This window comes from Equus przewalskii, chromosome 32, assembly GCF_037783145.1.
Source record: "Equus przewalskii isolate Varuska chromosome 32, EquPr2, whole genome shotgun sequence".
NCBI classification, from domain to species: Eukaryota; Metazoa; Chordata; class Mammalia; order Perissodactyla; family Equidae; genus Equus; species Equus przewalskii.
The window spans coordinates 18,935,663-18,953,607 of NC_091862.1; the positions used below are offsets into that span (position 1 = coordinate 18,935,663).

Here is a 17,945-nt window from a genome sequence, read left to right on the forward strand (position 1 = left end):
TCCTTAACCTCTATGGACTTGTTTTCTGGCCTATGAAATCAGGAGTTTGGTTAGATGATTTTAAGATACCCCCTGGTTCTATCACGCTGTGGTTTTAAGACTTCTAGGGAATAACAGACTGATGAGGGGGCGAAGAGGAAGCAGAGCCAGGGCGCTATGGGAACTCAGACAGTTAAATTCCTAAACAAGGCGACATCTCCCATGATGCCAGACAAATGTCCCTCACGGCACTGTCAGTGGACGGGCAACCTGGAGTGGAAGGGCAACAAGGTACTACAGAACCACCAAAATCTCAACTGTGTTTTAACACCTGAACATTTGCCTAATGACATGTTATTCAACCAATCACTGAATCTCAAAAAACGTGGATTCCTCCCAACCAAGACCTGTGTGTGATGGCATCAGGACGGACTGAGAACTAACGACAGGAGATTCATCCATGTGTGTGGGAGGGAGGTCTTATTTTTGCAATAACTAAATCTAACAAAAACTTCCAGGATGAGTAGCAAGTGTTTGTGGTTTCCAAGTTTCTATAAATGCACTGAATAATCCTTTACGCTGCTGAATTACTTAAATATTTCACCCTGGTGTGGATAATGTTCTGATTGGTTCAGTTAAATGAGGGTCTAACTGGCGATGAGTCCTGTTTCCCCAGCAAACAGAGCCTGAGACAGTTTATTCGGGAATGTGATCCCAGAGAGGAGAAGTGAAGACCAGGAAGACTGAAACAAAGGCGGGAAAGCCAACACAAGGATGCATTATGGAGCTGGCCACTGGGTGACGTGTTGCCCAGTTATGTACGACCTTCCGAGGAGCTTTGGGAAATGCATCTCAGAACCATTGATGTACGAGAAGAACGAGGGAAACATTTATCCCTCAGCTTCCATTGCCCATTTGTCAAAGTTTGCCTTGCAGGTGTAAATTTCCCCGCACTTCCTGTTTACAAACCTGAGTGCCTGGTCAGATCCCATGAGTGCATGACAAAATCAGGAGTGCCTGGACAGAAAGCATGAAGCACAAGCCTAAGCCAGTGAGCTATCAGGCTGCATCCAAGTGATGCTGGCTGAAGCCTGTGCAAAACTCTTTGCTCAGCAGTGGGTGGAATACAAATTAAGGCCAAGATGGTTTGAACTGGTGCACATAAGTATCAGGCATGTGTATCAGTCAGGATAGGCCGCTGATGCTGCAGTAACAAACGACCCCACAAATTCAATGGCTTACAACAACAAACGTTTCTGTTTCACTCATGCTACTCATCCAAGGTGGGTCTGCTATGGTTCTGTGCTTTTCTTCACTCCAGGACCAAAGTTGACAAAAGAGTCTCCATCAGGAACATTGCCAGTTATTGTGACTTGAGGGAAAAGATTGAATTTGTGAACCATGCACAGTTTTGTAAAGCTTCTGCCGAGAAGGGATCCACATCACTTTACTCACCTTTCATTGACCAAAGCATGCCATGTGTCTACTTGTAGGTCAAAGGGCTGGGACCTATAATACTCCACAGAGAGAGGCAACGCAGGAAGGGAATATGGAGGAGAGTAATAAAATCTATCACAGTGTGCCTTCATTTTCATGGGAGAAAAGCCAAGGGTAGGAGGAACAATTCTCTTTACGGAACCCTGTGCAAATTCTTTCACAGCACCATCTTTTCTCTGAGCACATGGCCATCTAATATTTAGAAATATTAAGTCCCAATGAAAGACAGCAGTTCTTTTCCAGCAGATCCTTTTCTAATGAGGAAAAAAAGAAAGAAAAAAAAAGCATAGGGGATCTCTCAGGGGAAAGCATTATGTTGTGAATGTCTTCACTTTGTCGACGTTGAGACAGTTCTCAGAAATCACAGATGGAACGACTTCTAAGGAAGTTAACGACAAGAGCTGAGGCTAGGCTTCAATACTCCGTATTCCCATTCCAGGGTAAAGTGGATAGAAAACATTATATGGTCATAATTTTATATTCAAGTTACATGAAAAGTATATATATTTTCCTGAAAATCTGTTTTTGTAATGTTACCAACCTAACATAAAGAAACATTCTTAAATAGCTAGGTTAGCACGACACTGACAAGAAAAAATACAATTTAATTCATTAATAAGTACAACTGTAAATAAGCATGTTACAGTTAGAGCATTTGATTTGCCAGCCTGCTGACCAGAAATATCCAGTTCTTTCTATAAACTTAAGAAGCATCAGAATTGTGTCAGATGAAATAACCAAGAGGCAAGATGTTGGATAAGCCTCGTTTATATAAAGGGAATGCATATTTGGGAAAGGAAAATGTGACCTCCAGGCGTTTACTTAATTTGATGGTGGCAACCAGTGGCAACCATTTCCTTCATTTAGTCATTCAATCACTATTCACTGAGCACCCATGATGTGCACAGCACAGTTCTACGCCCGACGCTTACAGTGAAAAGCGAGGCAGCCAATGTCTCTCCCCTCAGGGAGTATACACTTTAGGAAGGAGATGAGGGATGCAGAGAATAAACAACTAGACATGTAAATAACCAAGATAATTTCAAATTAGGTCACATTCTGTAAAGATAGTAAAACAGTCACATGATATAGTGAGAGGTGGGGTGTTAATCTATAAATGATGGTCTTTCTGAGTGGACAACCATGTAAGAAAATGATTGAACCACTTATGTAAAACTATAATACAGTTTTTAGTAATAGTTTACATTATCCTATAAGGGCTATTATTACTCTATTAAGATCTTTGAACAGATTTCACCTTCTGTGCCTTTGCTCCACTTCCCATTCCCCATAAAATCTCTCTTTTAATTGGCCATTACTATATTTTTTCTTGTATTTATTAAATGCAATTTTATGATTGCAGCTAATTTAAAAATCAAGCAAGATATTTTATATTACCATTACCTAAATTAAGCTGCTTTTAAGTATTTTCTATATATCACGAAGCCTTTGAAAGAAAATTCATACTCTCTCCTCACCAATCCCTGCCACCCATCTTCCCCTACCCACATCTAATTCTTGTTGTAGAAAGATTTCCTACCTTTAAAATCTGTATTTGGGCAAAAATACAGGTTCCAGTAAACAAAAACTTCCTTTCTAACCTATCCTGGGTAGACACATGTACACGAGGCAGAATTCTAAGAATGACTCCACTGACTCTTGCCTTTGTCCAACCCTTTTCATGTGGGTGGAATCTGTGAATGCACCACAAGATGTCCCTCCCAGGATCAGGTTACATTGTATGACAAAAGGCAGATTACTCTGGGTTGGTCTGATCTAATCTTAGTCCTTCAAAGGCAGAGGGTTTCTCTGGTTAAAGGAAGTCAGAGAGATTGGGAGCAAGAGAACTCAGCTCACGACTGCTGGACTGAAGATGGAGGGGCTACACGAGAAGGAACGGAGGCAGCCTCTGGAAGCAGAGTGGCCCATGGCTAACAGCCAGCAGAGAAATGGGGACCTTGGTCTGTACCTCAAGGAACTAACACGAGGTTAGATGCAGATTTGCCCCCAGTCCTTCAGCTGAACCCTTGACTTTGGTTTTAGAAGACCCTGAGTAGTCCAGCTTGCCCAGAATTTTGACCTACAGAACTATGACATAACAAACGGGTGTGACTTTTAGTCATTGAGTTTGTGGTAATTTGTCATGCAGCAATAGAAAACTAACACAACATGTAACCAGCTTTATCAACTGAAGTGCTCTACTGTTAAACAGCTAAATAATGGCTCCTTCCCACCTTCGGAATGCACACCATTAATTCTAAGGAAAGGAAGGGAATTCCCTGGGGGAGAGGGAGGGCAGGGTCGGGTCAGTGATGGAAAAGCAGGACCCAATGTGGGACAGACTAATGGAAATCATACTGAATCACTTTCCCTGCCCAGTTGTGGTGCTATGCTTGTGCTGGACCATGAACTACTCAAAAGGAAGGAAAGAAGCAGAACAGCTAGGATCAACAAAAATGCGACAAGCCACAAGTGATAGGAATTTGGGTACAACCAACTGGTTTTCTTTCCAATTCTTAGTACATGGAGTGGAGGAGAGAGGGGAGATCGTGAAATGGTTTAAAAGATGGCATGCCTTTATGGCATTTTTCCAATTACAAATTCACATGATTACACACAGTTCAGAAGCATTTACATCCTGCAACAGAGGACACACTGTGTGCTCACCTAATACCCTTTGATTTTGCTTTTCCTTGGCACAAAGGCAGGCTATTGTTCTCAGGTTCCTCTACCAACAGGCTGGGAACATTTGATGGAGTTCTGGCCAATGAGATGTGAGTAGAAATAATAGAAGTCATTTCCAGGCCACATTCTTAAAAAATATCCCAAGCCAATCTTCAGTTTTCTTGACCCTCAAGAGGCCATGTGTTGAGGTGACAGGCCACTAGATGGAGGGAGCCTGGATCTCTGAGTCACTGGATGGAAGACAGCCTCCACTGACACACACTGGACCTTGCAGGAGCCAGAAATAAGTATTTGTTATGTCAAGGCTTTGCGATTTAGGGAAGGGGCTGACATTTTGTTACTGCAGCACAGCTTAAAAATATTAACTCATCCTGAATAATACATATATATCTTTTCATTTGATTTAACAGGTTTAGACAGAATCTCTTTATCTTAGACTTTTTCTTGATTTAGTACAACACCCAAGCATTATACAAGAGCATCAACACAGGAATTTGAATATCAAATTTAATTACTGTTACAAGAAATTCATATTCTGACATACCTGATACTCACACTAGATGATTTCTGTCTTACATAAAACGACAATGAGAAGCATATAAATCCTGATATTTTTGTATATATACATATAAGTTTACACATGTACACATAATTGTTAATAATAAGAATAACGACAAATTCCTTCCTGTAATGTCAATTTATTTATTTATTTATATTTTTTTTTTGATGAAGATTAGCCCTGAGCTAACATCCATGCCCATCCTCTTCTACCTTATATGTGGGACGCCTACCACAGCATGGCTTGCAAAGCAGTGCCATGTCCACAGCTGGGATCCGAAGCAGCGAACCCCGGGCCGCTGAATCGGAACATGCGCACTTAACTGCTGCACCATCAGGCCGGCCCCTGCAATGCCAATTTAAGCGTAATTATCCTTAACTATATCTCTACCCCTCAAAGCCCCACCCCCAAATCAGGAGAAAGGCCTACGTCTCTGATCTTTTCAGGCTAATTTAAGCAGTATCAATCTGGAATAAAGACAAGTCTAAAATGAAAACTCGCATTTCTTTAACACAGAGAAGGACGCACAATGAGAAGTAAAACTTATTTTCCTGATCATTCAGAAAAGGTGTTAACTATTTATAACCCAGGAGGCAGAAGTGAACACACAGGCCATCTAACCCAGTCACCCATTTTTCCATTTACTTAAAATGATTTTCAAAAGACCTAAGCAGAGACAAAGGGCTAATACGTATTCTTTAATGTACAAGATTATAATTAACCTAACGTCTGTTTCAAATTTACTATTATCTATTAAAGAATAAATAATTTTACAGCCCTCTAATGTAGCTCTTAAGCTTTAAATCACTGACCATAACTAATAAGCAGCTTAATAGCAAGAACACCCTAAATAGAGCCACAGACCGCAATTTCACTGGGCGTAAATCATCATCATTTTTAATGCAAAGGCAACAGCAAATCTCGGTAATTACTGGGTGCATTTTGAATCACTTTTATTATTACTGCACTGGCCCCATTAAAAATCCAAAACACTGAACTGCATGGAATATAAAACTGGAATTATGATACCCTACAAACTCTAATTGAAATCCATAAATTCTCTCCTCGTATTCAGAATTATTTTGTTGCCAAAGAATTTCAGCTATTCAGAATTAAGTTTGAAAGCATTTGCTTTGTCTAGAGCAAGAAGAAAGAGCATCTCACACTGCCAAATTTGGAGAGTCAATGTTAGAGCTAAATTATGTGGATGCTTTCTTATTTCACATGTCTAAAGCAAACCATAATATGCCGAAAATAATAAAAATAAAATGGAAAAATAAAATAGAATATACCATCCACAAAAGGATATTAAATGTACATCCCTTCCCGAACCATTGTCACTCTCTCCCACACTCACCCAATGGCATGTAATGGGGACACAGACATTGCAACATCAGCATTAATCTCCTTACTAAAAATAACAAAGGGATGTCACTAAATTTACCAAAGAGTAACAAGGACAACATTCTTACTTGTGTGCATGTGAGAAATGAACACAGGATGAGTCACCAAGCCATTTTGAAGGGTGGCGATACTATGAACATAACTTTCTGTGTAAGTTTAATGGCTAATGATTTAATAACTGCCTCTTAAAAATATTCTGTAAATTCTGGAGTTCACATGAATGCATGCATGCAGATCTACTATTTATTATCTACATCATACAGCTGAGCCTCAGTGTAATCATCCTATTAAAATCAAATTTCCTATATATTGACTCTTACTAATTTGCCTGATGGCCACAATAGAGTTTATAGCCCTTCAAAACTAACAATTCCCTCATAATAAGGTTGTGCCACCATAGGGAGTCTTTTTATAAATTACATACATTATAATATTCTATTCACAGTATACTGGCATCTTATGGGCCTTAATCTCCATCGGGTATCTTAATTTTACCTCTATAAGGACAGGATTTTCCTCTCCCTAGAACATTCCTTTCCCATTTGACATGTGTGCTTATATGTTAGATTCTTCTGGAAAGCCCCTACTGCTCCTCCCAACTCATATCTAGATCTGACTCAAAGTCCATCATTTGTGTTATAAATTCCCAATCACCCCATTCTGAAGAATTCATTCTTCTTATTCCAAACTCTTAGTTCATTTACTAACCATCCTGACTTCCATCTTTGCTGCCTTAAACTATCACTTAACTTGTGCAGTTCATATTTCACAAATTCCGGTCTTTTCTTTTTCTTTTTTTTTTTTTTAAAGATTGGCACCTAGGCTAACAACTGTTGCCAACCTTCTTTTTTTTTTTTAAGGATTGGCACCTCGGCTAACAACTGTTGCCACTTTTTTTTTCTGCTTTATCTCCCCAAACCCCGCCTGTACACACTTGTATATCTTAGTGGCAGGTCCTTCTAGTTGTGGGACGTGGGTCGCCGCCTCAACGTGGCCTAACAAGTGGTGCCATGTCCGCACCCAGGATCCGAACCCTGGGCTGCCGCAGTGGAGCGCAGGAACTTAACCACTCGGCCACGGAGCCGGGCACCCTGTCTTTTCTTATCACCTATAAATTCATCAATAGAGACCATATCTTAGTGCTGAAATATTAAAGAAAATTGTCCATAATTCTCAACACTTAACACTTCCATGATTTTAGACCTAGATGTCCTTTTTCAAGTTATTTAGACCTAAATATTGTATATTCTGGTCATTAAATCCAAATTGGCTCTATGAAAATCAAACACACAAAAACACCAATACGAAGACTCGGTAAATTTTTAAAAAATTAAAATCTTTTCACTGATACATAAGTTCATTAAGGTCTATAATTCTGACCTTGCTGTCCTTGGAACTGTCTCCAGCAGTGGAGTCTTGTCAGCCACGATGCGCTCATCTGAAACTGTAAAAATGCTTCTAGATGTCAAGATGGATGTTTGTGTTTAAGCAAATCAATGCAAGCCAGGCAAAATACACATCTTTCAACAGAGAAAAAGAATTTTGCAGCTAGAAGGAATGTGACTTCAAATCTTGATTTTGTCAGTCTACAGTCTTGGGACGCTGGTTTAAAAAACTGGGATGGGGAGTAGGGGCAGAATGACACGGGTCAGTGTTCTGAAACCACACTCCACCAGTCCCCAGGCTGCTGGGAGCAGGGAAGGCGAGCTGGCTCCTGTTCCTTGCCCCATCCGTTCCCTCAGACAAGCCACTTTTAGCTCTGATTTCAGGTTTGGGATTCCTTATACGATTGTGCCTCAAAAAAGGTTCTACAGGAAAAAGAAACAATGAAAAGCCCAATCCTTTCACCTCTGACGTGGCAGGTCTCTATAAACGCTCTCACTTTATACAGCAGGAAACTCCAGCTGTACAGGTAAAGGGCTCGCCTCCCTCGGGCCCAAAACTAAAGCAGCCAATGGCAGAGCAGGGATCTGACTGCCACACTCTGCTGGCTGTCCCTCTCCCCCATTCAAGGCAGGCCACATCCACACTGTGGCAGGAGGTGACCTGCAGTCCTAGCCCCTTGTTGTGGTCCAGGCTGAGAACTCACACTGGGGCTTGTGATGATTAATTTAATGCATCAGCTTGGCTTGGCGATGGTGCTCAGTTGTGGGGTCAGAAACAATCTAGATGTTGCTGTGAAGATATTTGTTAGATGTGATTAACATTTAAATCAGTGGACTTTGAGTAAAGCAGATTATCCTCCATAATGTGGGTGGGCCTCATCCAATCAGTTGAAGGCCTTAAGAGAAAAGACTGAAGCTCCACTGAGAAGGAAGAATGAAGGAATTCTGCCTCCAGACTGCCTTCAGGTTCAAGACTGCAGCATCAACTCTTCCGTGGGTGCCCAGCCTGCTGGTCTGCCCTGCAGATGCCACACTTGCCAGCCCCCACAATTGCATGAGCCAAGTCCTCAGAATCAGTCTCTCTCTCTCTCTCTCTCTCCACACACGCGCACACACACACACACACACACGCACTCTGTTGGTTCTGTTTCTCTATTGCGGGCGGGGCTCCTCATCCTTCTGGATGCCCAGAGACTCTCTCACTGTCTTCCGCCACCACTGACGTTCTTACGAATCCTGACATCTGTCTTTCTGATCTCGGCCTGAAAGCTTGTTTGATTTCCTAATCGCTCCCCTTGCTTGATTAAAGGCAGGTCCACCCTGAGGTTGAAGCCTCAGGGCTTCCTACCTGGGCTTTCCCAGGCCTTCTCCTAATTGTGTGTTCTGTTCCTTAAAAAGGGTCCCCACAATTTTCTGAGCTTCATCTCCGTAAGACCTGGCTCTGCCCCGGGGCTCGACGGATTGTTCTGGAACCCCACATTGGAGGCTGAGCTCTGAATGTGCCGACCTTGCCTTGGGCAGGGCTGCCAGACTCCTTCCCCGGCCGCAGCCTGTCCATTCCTAGGGCCAGGCTGCACTGCAGTGGGGACAGCATGGGGAGTAAAATATGACGCTCTTTCAAATCTCCACTCAGAAGAACTTCCGTTAACCTTTACTACCCCAAATCCAGAAGCGACTGTAATAAAAAGGCCTCCTCAGTGGGGGGCTGCTAAATATTTACTAACCGGCTCTCCAGGGAGAAAAAGATGTATGCACACATACACATGCATAAATTTATTATAAATTTTACTACAGAAAGGATGTGTAGCACACAATTTACAAAAGACAATAAACTCTATAATGTCCCTTATTGCAAATTCCATATCTCCCGTTGATTCTCCCAGAATGCTTTTGTTGATGTGGGCTGAACTCTTATTGGAAGCCAACCTATATTATAATAACGAGTATCATTCTAACATGAATGTTGGTTGATACGTTTATTTACATTAATGAGCAAGATGGAAATGGAAGCAAGTGTCCTTTTAGTGTGAACTCCACTCAGTGTGACATGCCCTGGGTGCTGGCCAGGCACCAGGCATGGTGTCCGGCCTTGGGGCTGAAGAGAAGAATAAGAAATGTGCCTGCCTTCACATTTTATGGAACTAAACAGACTTAAAACATCAATTATCCTGCTAATAATCTAAGATTACAATTAAACACTGCAATTTCAGGCTGTATATTTGAAATGCTTAGTCAAATTCACTTCTACAATTTACATAATCATAACTGACTATTATGACTTTAGTGTAGATTTCATACGTCGACTGGACTTTATTCACATAAACAAGATTAAAGTGTTTTTCTAAAACATCAGAACAAAAATTAACTGAGTGTTTTAGAGTCTAAGGAACCTCCTTGATCTCTAAAGTTGAAAAGAAAAAGGAAAAAACTATTATTTTTAAATCCTTGAAAGTTTAAATGTCCTGGGATAATTGAAATAAATATTGTTTTTTCATGTAGATTTCTCAAGCTATAAAGGATCTACAGTAGGAAAAAAAAAAAGGTGTACGTCTGTTTATAAAACAAAAAGCCATTTAATGTGCCGTTGTCAAGACAGTAGTTTACAGTTTTAAATAAGGTTAATTCTAAACGAAAGGAGGTCAAGTTCAGAGGTTAACTTGGATTAACTTGGATCTGCATACCATGATTTTGTAGTTCTCAGGATAACAGATTAAGACATCAAATAGCAGAAATTGCAAAGGAGGCTGATTATGCAAAACGCCCAGGGCTCAGAACCCAGAACCTGACTCTTCTCCGGTGTGTGGGAACCACTGGCCTGCCCCACATCTCACTAATTCCTCAACTCCACCCCAAGCCACTTTGCACCCCTCTGTCTTCCCGGTTGGCAATTCTCAGCATTTACAGCAAGTCCTTTGTCTGCAAGGTTTGCGTCTCACTGGTTGTTCTGCTTATTAAATTAATTACACAATCCTCAACAATAACCACAAAGATTTAAAAAACAAAAACAAAATCACAAGGCAGTTGTGGCCGAGGAGGCAGGGTTTGGGGCTGGATGGCATGTCTCCAAGATGCCAGTGAAAGGAAGGAGTTGGTTGGCTCCAGAGGGCAATGCAGGCCACTTCACTTTGTACTTCTCTGCAGAAAGGAAATGAGAACTGACGTGCCCTATCACTTAGAACAAGCTGCCTGCACCTGCCATTTGTGGACTGCACACAGGCCCTGCCCCAAGGTAAATGCCAACAAGCAAAATGGGCATGTGTGCACACACGCACATGCACAGCATGGTGGTAAGTTATCTTATGGCCCCAAAACATTCCTCCGCTAATATTAATGCAATTCTTGTCCATATCACTGATACCTGTCAACACAAGGTTGACATAAGGGAAGGCATATTGTAAAAAAGAAACCATATCGTAACTTTGAATGACCTCTGATTTACTAACCCAGACATGCTCTGTAGATTTTATGGACCCTCTCCGCTGCTATAAGTTGAAAACTTTGTTCTTTTGAGTTCCTTGGGACTGTGATGACCTCCACGCAGAGAGTCTGCACTGATGACTATCATCAATGATGACTGAAAGATCAGGGTATAGGCTGTTGCTCCAGTCTCTGATGCATATCCAGTAAAACAAAGACTATCAGGAATGACACCAGATGGCTACCCCACCTGGAGATGAGATGGAGGCCCCACTGGGATTAGGTCTATTTTTCAGGGACTGTTAAAATTTGGGTTGTCTATACTTCCAATCCTTCTGGTCAGACATCTAATTATAAAATATGCTTTTTAGATGTTTTAGATGTGGAGCAAGAAACAAAATTCTAATAATACAAAAATGTCAGCATGAAGCTTGGAACAAGAGAATATTTCCAAATGAGTGCTAAACAGTTTCATTCCTCTAACCCAGATCTATGCCCTGATTCAGCAGGAAATAGCTAGATCGGTCATTGCCCCAAATCCCTCAAGAATGAGGAATGACCAAAGAATAGGAGGGATTGAAACCAGCAGAGAGTTAGCCATTGATGATTAAGTAGCTAGGAACTAAAGTTTTTTTTTCCTTTTGCAGTTACTGATTATAGCTTTTTAGCTGTTTAACCCACTCCTTGTTAACTGTGCTGCTTAGGCAATATATTATCTGACTCCTACTAGGCTCCTGTGGATAACATCTCCCTGGAGCCTGGGTCACCACGGTAATGGGTGTGTGAGCTATTTTCCAGGAATTAGAACTTCTTGTCTGCTCCAGGCCAGTTGAGATCACCAACTCATCAACCGGGCCCACGGAGACGTCCGATAGGCAATCTTTTGACGTCAAGAGGCTAAAAACTCCACCCTCAGATCATGCTAATGCCATCATTTGTGAACGTGGGTCCTATGAAGAGGCATGGAGTCTGACTACGCAGTACAGATCATCAATTACCTCACCTCTCCTCACCTCCAATCACCTCTCCCCACATTCAGACCACCTTGCCCCCTATCCCATAAATATCCCTGAGTCCCTATTTTCAGGGAAGCAAATTTGAGGCTCATATTCTCACTTCCTTGCGTGGCTGCTTTGTGAGTAAACCCTCTCTCTGCTGCAATCTCGTCATCTTGGTGTTTGGTTTTCTGGGTGGCGGGCAAAAACGAACCTGGTTTGGTAACATCGCCTCTATTTGTAGTTAAAAATCTAAGGTTAGTTATTACTAAAGAGAAATCTCAAACACAAATATTTCCCTTCCTGCAGTAAAACCACTTCATCTGTTTTTTTGATAGTTCTGTTTATTGTTTTTTTAAGCAGAACCTAAATATCAGAAAAACATCTTCCCTGTATATGGTAGACTAGTCCACTTAAAAAAAACAAAGACTGGGGGCTGGCCCCGTGGCCGAGTGGTTAAGTTCGTGCGCTCCGCTGCAGGCGGCCCAGTGTTTCGTTGGTTCGAATTCTGGGCGCGGACATGGCACTGCTCATCAAACCATGCTGAGGCAGCGTCCCACATGCCACAACTAGAAGGACCCACAACAAAGAATATACAACTATGTACTGGGGGGCTTTGGGGAGAAAAAGGAAAAACACAAAGACTACCCTAAGAAAAAATGCTGAAGAGTCCCAACCATATATAATATTTTGAATGTCCTCTCAACCCGTGTCTAAAACGAATAAACTTTTTTCACTACCTTTATTCTTTAAGACACACGATACAAATCATAAGGATCTCAGTTACCATTTGCATTGTATAAACTGGGAAAACCCTGAAAGAATTATTTTATGATAATATTCAAAACAGTCTTTGTATTACAAAGTAATTATAAATACCCAACTCATTTTTATTAGGTATTTCAAAATGTTCTAAAATGAGTATAGTACCAGCAAAATAAGTGGTATGAAAAGCATTAATAATAAACCGCTTCATTCAAGGTGGAGAAGGTAGGCAGAAAGTACAAAAGATTCAAGAAAATCATTCCTGATGAGTTTATTCAGCATTTTCTACGAGTGCTACCCTTCCTTTATGCAAAACTCCTAGGGGGGCGGGAGGGGGCCACTTCCCAGGATATTACCTACAATGAAGGACAATGGCGCCCAAATACTCTGTGTATCTTAAAAACACAAAGAAATAACTTATTTGTGTGTATACTTCATAAGCAAGACAATTAAAGTTTATTAACAGAACCAAATGGTCAGTTCTAGAAAATAAACCCACCTAAGTTACCTTTAAACTAGGATTCATCAAACTGTTGGATTAACACCAAGGAAAGCTATTCTTTACCAACACTATGGTGTACACAAGAATAAAAAGTACACTTTATTTGATAAGGTTACAAGAAGAATCTTTATGATATTTTAAAAACATTTGGAATATATGAGAAAAATTTCCTTCTGTTGATATAAATACGGCTGCAAAGACTAATATTTTACTAATAGTTCTATTGCTAACATGCCTATGAATAGATCTACCATTTTCATCTTTATTGACAGCTAACAGTGAATACAGATTCGATTAGTTAACTTTCTGAGTGGTTACTACGTATCAAGCACTGTTCGAAGCGCTTGACATACATTTTCTCATTTAATCCTCAGAACAATCCCATGAGGTAGGAAACATTATCTTCCATTTATAGGTAAGGAGAGAGTGGCAGAGAAAGGTGAAGCCATCTGCCTGAGGTCACACAGGTCACTGGTGATGGAGCCCACTGCATCTGGCTTGAGAGCCTGGCATCTCATCACCTGTGCTGTTCAGCACTGCTTTAGTTGGCGATTCTCTGGTAAATGTCATATGCCATGTTATGGATTTATGATCATCCTTTCCAAACTTACTTAAAACTATTGTAATATGGACCACTCCTGGATTTGGCAGAGACTGAGCTCCTCAGAAGGGATCACTATCACTAGGCAACAATCTAGCTTCATCGGCTTCTGAGTAGCTAGCCACCTTACGTCTTAGATTCAAGCTCAGATCCCAAGCACATGTAATCCCGATTGACTTAAATGTCCACCACATGACTTCCTGTCAGGTGGTATAGCATGGCTGGAATGCCTTAGGTCAGCATTATGGGTTGAACTGTGTCCCCTCCAAAAGTAAGATCTTGAAGTCCCAGCCCCTAGCATTTGTGACTGTATTGAAGATAGGACCTTTAAAGAGGTGATTACAGGAAAATAAAGTCATACGGGTGGGCCCTAATGCAACCCGACTGGTGTCCTTATTAGAAGAGGAGATTAGGACGCAGGCAACACACAGAGTGAGAGGAGACCTGTGAGGACACAGGGAGATGCGCAGAAGCCAAGGAGAGAGACCTCAGAAGAAACCAGCCCTGCTGACACCTTGACCTTGGACTTCCAGCCTCCAGCACTGTGAGAAAATAAATTTCCGTTGCTTAAGCCACCCAGTCTGTGACATTTTGTTATGACAGCCTGAGCAGACTAAGACAGTCAGCAATGAAACCCATGTACAACCCTTGCCGGAACACCCCACTCCTGAATTATACGTTCTCACCAATAAAAACAGGAAAATTAATTGATTACCATTGGAGCAATGTAGCAGTTTTTTAAACCAAAACCCTGAGATGGAGGCTTGGGTGGGACACGATAAACTGGGTGCTTGTGGATAAAGAGATTAAGAACTCGTGGGGAGATAACAGGAAAGAAATCAAAGAATGGTAAAAGTATGAAGGAGCTTTGTAAAATAAATAGGTTTAGGCAACTCTGCAGGTCAAATATATCTGACAGGTCCCTGTCACGGAATAAATCCTAAACTCCTTAGCACTACAGGCAAGTCCCTCAAGAACCCAGCCCAGCCCTACGCTGTACCCTACACCGTATAACCACTGGCCCCCATCCTACCATCACCCATGGTGGACCACTCACCAATCCATATTTTGCACTTTCTTTATTCTCAGATTTTGATTATGCTGTTTCATGCATTCATTCATTCAACAAATATTTGTAGCAAGGTGCTGAATACACAAAAGTTTATTAAATAGACAAGATCTTTGTAGAACTCACAGTCTAGCTCCCCCAGCTTCCAGTTCCTAGTCCACACTGGGGCTCTGGCTAGTGAAATCCTATCTACCCTTCACATTGCAGTTATTCTCCAAAGATCCTCCAAACCCCCAAAGTGAACAGTTCTCTCTTTGGTGCTTCCACAGAATTCTGTTTGTTTCATTTTGGCATTCATCTCATACTGAAATGTTATGTATACTTACCTATATCCATATTTACTATTTACGGATTTCTGGATGTATTTGTATGTGTGTGCACGCATGTGTATAGATACAGATACACATACAAATATAAAAATATAGATACAGGTCTTCCTCTAGATTATAAATTCATTAGAGCACAATTTAGACTTTACTGACCTCTGAATTCCCCACCTAACACCTAAGAGTGCTTGCACATTCTTGGTGTTCAATAAATATTTGCGGAATGTAATTAATAATATTAATTAATAATCATCAGTAATATGCTAAGGTGCAGAAACTCATTAAATCTAAGCCTAAAAATTTCTGGGTTTACAGTGTTTTCTCTGCAAAACACTGTTCCCCATTCCCTCTGCAAACATTCATGCTTTTTAGCTGAATTGCAACAAACTCCTTTCGTCATGCCCAAACTCTGCCCAAGGAATTCATCTCCAGCAGGCCATCTGGAGTGTGTGGCATGTAAGTGACACTAATGAAATGTCAAAAGGCAGCCAGGTGTGGTCTCTATGGGTAAATCCAAGGATAATGGCCAAAAGGTTGGACCTGTACCTGCTTGTTGAAATTTAAGATTGATTTAGAGATTGACATCTAATCACCATGATAAAACCATCTAGCTTTCCAGAAGGCGTGCTGGCTTTCTTTGTTGTGCTTTTCTACCTGTAGCTAAGCCTATCAACACTGATCCTACTAAAGAGGCAGAATTTGTCAAGCACATTCAGGGACACTGACAATATCCAGCACTTCTCTAACACAGGCTGACAGATTTTTCTCTCTCTATCAAACTTTGTGACACAGGCTTCAGTTGACTTTGCCACTTTGCCCACGCAGGAATCAACCACCTTGGTTCACACCTCAATTAAAATCTTAACTGCTCTCTTTAGGAGGTTGATGGCTGTGGTTTAAGTTTGACCTCCCCATTGTGACTAACAACAGTGCCAAGTCACAAATGGGGAAAAGAACCATGTCCTTTGTAACCTCTAGCTACCTATGCTTTGGAGATAACTGATTTTACTAAAAGATTAAATACTATTACACAGAGCTGGCTCTTTTTCTAAGTTTTTTTTTCCTTCTGTATTAGTGTTCCATGGACTTTCAAAAATGTATTCCCACTTCCAAACAGGCCAAATGGATGACCAGCACACACCCCTTCAGGGGTCAGCCACATCATCACCTCCTCCATAAAGTCTCCTGCCCTCCAGATTAGACCCCTATTCCCCGGACGCCCAGAGAGGCTCCCACGCCCACTCATGTACTTATCCCAGTCAATGTACTGTAACCCCACTGATTGGTCTGTTGTCACAAGAAGCTCTTGAGGGCACAGATTGAGTTTTATTCTTCAAGGTAATTCCACCACCTCACACAACGTGTGACATACAGAGTGCACAAAAAACAATTTTGAAAGAATGTGGAAATGAGTCTATGCAATAGCACAAGGAAACATTTTGAGGTAAAATAGTAACATTTATCCAAGTTCTTACTTCAGGTCATCAAGAACACATGGAGATCCAACACCTCAGTCCCCTATTACACACAAAAGCTAAAGCAACATCAGTAGCATCACAGATAACATTATTTGAGAACTCACTATGTCCTGGGAATTTTTCTAAGACCTTTATATGTACTATTTAACTAAATGCTCACAAGAAATTTCATATGAGATATGTTGGATTGCTATTCCACTTTACAGATGGAAACTAAGATCCTGAGAAGTAGGGTAACTTGTTCAAGGTCCCTCAGACAGCATAGCATTATCATAGAGATTGCCAAAAGGTTCTTAAATTACATTTTAAATCATTTTCTGAGAACCTACTATATGCTCTTCTAGAGTTTAACAGCATTTTGGAACAGAGTTGTTGTTATAATTTGCATACAATAATTTACCCTTTTTATCTCTACAGCTGAAGTTTTGACAGATGTACACAGCCATGTAACCACAACCACAATCAAGATATACAGCATTCTCACCATCTCAAAAATTTTCCACATGCCCTTTTAAAGTCATTCCCATCCCTCCAGCCCAGCCCATGGCAATCACTAATCTTTTATCTGTCACTATGGTTTTGTCTTTTCTAGAACATCATATAAATAGAATCATACACTACATAGTCTTTTGTGTCTGGCTTCTTTCATTTTCCATAATGCTTTTGAGGTTTAGCCATGTTATTGCAAGCATCAGTAATTTCTTCCTTTTTCTTGCTCAGTAGTATTTCATAGTATGGCTATACGACAGTCTGTTTATCCATTCACAAGCAGATAAAGATTTGGATTGTTTCCAGTTTGGGGCTACTGTAAGTAAAGCTTCTATGTATATTCACATACAGATCTTTCTATGGACATACATTTAATGTCTCTTGGGTAGACAGCTATGAGTGGGGCTGCCTGATTGCAAGGTAAGCTTATGTTCGCCTTTATAAGAAACTGCCAAACTGTTTTCCAAAGTGGTTGGACAATCCTGCACCCTCACCAGAAATGTATGAGTGTCACACTTGCTTTATATTCTTAACAGCACTTGTTGGGTTTTTTTCTCCCCAAAGCCCCCAGTACATAGTTGTATATCCTAGTTGTAAGTCCTTCTAGTTCTTCTATGTGAGATGCCACCACAGCATGGCTTGATGAATGGTGCATAGGTCCACACCCAGGATCTGAACCAGCAAACCCCAGGCTGCCTAGTGGACTGCATGAACTTAACCACACCACCACCAGGCAGGCCCCCAGCACTTGGTTTTGACAGACTTTTAATTCTAGCCATTCTAATAGTGTCTCA

At 41.1% G+C, this 17,945-nt stretch overlaps 1 protein-coding gene across 2 annotated transcripts in view; it reads right to left on the reverse strand.

Moving 5' to 3' along the window:
- The window catches only part of SAMD5 (sterile alpha motif domain containing 5), a 186,025-nt gene that overhangs the window by 149,503 nt on the left and 18,577 nt on the right, over nt 1–17,945 (reverse strand). The window lies entirely within an intron of this gene.